A 2773-nucleotide genomic window follows, 5' to 3' on the forward strand; every position below is an offset into this window, starting at 1 on the left:
TATTTGGTTAAAGTTAAAATAACTTCAACACCAGAAAAATTTTAATGAAGACTGAAACTTAGAGAGGTTCCAAATGATTTTACAAATCATTTCTCTCAATGAAACTTACATGCTAAAGCCTCATACTTGGGGCTTTTTAGTTTGTCTTTCTTATTAAGGTTGTTTAATTTTGTAGGTTAGGATGATTATCTATGGAATCAGAGCGGCTCCCCCCCCCCTCCACCCCAGTTTGACCACATATAAGCCATTTGACCCAGAGTAGGATATTTAGTTTATCTGAGCCTCAGCCTCTATATAAAATGGCAGACACTTTTTTTTTTTAGAGCAGCCACTCCTGCCCAGTTTTCACATGGTCTAGAGTCCTCAGGAGGCAGGAAGTTGCTGTGCCTGCACAGTCGTAGGTGGGCTCACAGATTGCACCTGCTCCACACAGTTGCCTGTGGCCACCTCATTCTGCCGAAGACACTCCTCAAAGGTCTCAAAGGGCTCCACACAGGCCTGGCAGATCTGATGGATAACTGGGTGGTTAGAGGTGCATTGAGCGATGCTCATCTTGAGGTGGTGACAGTCTCACTGCCAGGACTTGGGCTTGGCAGCCACACATTGGCCATACTGGTCCAGCTCCTGGCCGCAGTGGTGGACAGTGGCTTCCAGTGGTGCCTGCATGTCAAGGCAGGTACCAGGAGATTCCAAGTTACTTTTTGTAGTGACTCCTCATGAGGTCCACATTTTGATTTTTCATTTTATTCCGTAGCATGTAAATGCATGTATTGTTCTGCTCTTTTTCACTTACTAAGGGAAACTTTTATGTCATAAAATTACATAAATGATATATACTCTAAACCAGGAGTTAATTTTCCTGAGGTTTGATGATAACTTTGGGTCATCTTTAATACTTACAAACCAATTAATAGATGGATTATTATGAACTTTGCCACTAAAATAATTTAAAATTCTGGACTATCAAAGAAACTTTCCTGAAATGTTTCTCTTACTCCTAATTGACCACTAAATAAATAAAGCTCCAAAGGCGTAGGCCCCAGTAGAATTATAGATCAATCAACTAAGTAATTACTTGAGTGGTATTCACATCTTTTAAGTCAGGGCAGATTGGTTGTAAATAGCAAAATACCTGAACCAAATGTGTTTAAGTAAAATAGGAATTAAAGGAATTTATTGATTTATATAACTAAAATCCAGAGGCAGGGTCAGCTACAGGTATAGTTGGTATCAGTGCTCAAAAGATGTCATCAAGATTTGGTTTCTCTCCATCTCACTCTTACTGACCACTTATTGTCTTCAGTCTTAGGACCATGTTGTAGCATTATGAGGGTAGTAATACAGCCCATACAGCCCCTTATGTTTAAGTAAAGCAAGGAAGAATTAATTTCTTTTACCCAGAATTCCTGAGAAAGACTCAGTGTTTTCATAGACTCTTACAGGATTACTAGGGGCTCAGTGCATGAATTCGTGCACCTTGAAAGGAACTGTGGGCCATGAGGCTGTGGTAGGCACAGGGGTAGGTCTCTGCCCATCCTCTGCGCCCCCACCTGGCCCCTCCTGCCGCAGGCCCCCAGTCCCTGCCCGCTGGCAGCCCCGCTGCTGCCACTGACTCCACTCCCACATGCTGATGGCGCAGGCCCTGCTCACACACACTGAAGGCATGGAGCGATTGCGGCTGGTGCCAGCAGTGGGTGCGAGCGGGGTCATCACCATCAGTGGGTGCGAGAGGTGGCTCCTGGCCCTGATCTCCCCTCAGGAGCAGGGGGAGGTGGAGAAGCCATGAGGGGCAATTGGGGCTGGCAGCCTCCACTCTCACCTGCTGACAGCACCAAGCAATTGGGGCTGGCGCCAGGCACCAGCAGTGGGTGCGAGTGGTGGCTCCAGCACCAGCAACAGGTGTGAGCAGAGCCATTGCTGGCAGCAGGTGCAAGCGCCAAGTGGAACCATAGCACGCTGGAGCAAAGAATTTTCAGTAACCACCAGAGGCTCGCCCCGATGACAGCGACTGGCGCCCCTCCTTGGTCTGGCGCCCCCACTCACCTGCTCCACCATCCCGCCACGGCCGATGCATGCCATGTTCCGTGCACACCCCCTGGTGGTCAGCACATGTCATAGTGACTGGTTGTTCGATTGTTCTGCCGTTCAGTCTATTTGCATATTAGCCTTTTATTATATAGGATGGGACCATCACTGAACCAATCCCTGTGTCCTGGGAAATGCAATATGCTGATTGGCTTTATCTCAGTCCATATGGGCTGCTATAACAAAATGCCACAGACTGGATAGTTTATAAACAACAGAAATTTATTTTTCACAGTTCTAGAGACTAGGGAGTCAATGATTGAGGTGCCAGGATGGTCATGTTCTGGTGGGAGCCCTCTTCCTAGTTCATAGCAGGTGCCTTCTCAGAGTGTGCTCATATGGTAGAAGGGTCACGGGATTTCTGTGGGCTCTCTTTTAAGAACACTAATCCCATTCATGAGGGCTCCACCCTTATGACCTAAACACCTCCCAAAGGCCTACCTCCAAATAACATCACATTAGGCATTAGCATTTCAACACACGAAATCTGGGGTGACACAAACATTCAGAACATAGCAAGCTTAATCTTGGCCATATTCTCCATCTTGGTGCCCCCTTTAAATTTATGGGCTATAAATAGAAGACAGGTCAATCCCCAGATAGATTTACAGATAGGATGAATGGATGACCAGCCACCAAAATGTATCATCTGTACCCTCACTTCTTTATGCTTTCCGATGAGTATCTT

General features: G+C 46.3%; 1 pseudogene across 1 annotated transcript; it reads right to left on the reverse strand.

Moving 5' to 3' along the window:
* Positions 1-363: 363 nt before the first annotated feature.
* LOC307095225 (coiled-coil-helix-coiled-coil-helix domain-containing protein 5-like) lies at positions 364-666 on the reverse strand (annotated as a pseudogene). The gene has a single exon. The product of its transcript is annotated as a coiled-coil-helix-coiled-coil-helix domain-containing protein 5-like (transcript).
* Between the last annotated feature and the right edge of the window lie 2107 nt (positions 667-2773).

The sequence above is a fragment of the Cnephaeus nilssonii genome, assembly GCF_951640355.1.
Source record: "Cnephaeus nilssonii genome assembly, chromosome: X".
Lineage (NCBI taxonomy): Eukaryota > Metazoa > Chordata > Mammalia > Chiroptera > Vespertilionidae > Cnephaeus > Cnephaeus nilssonii.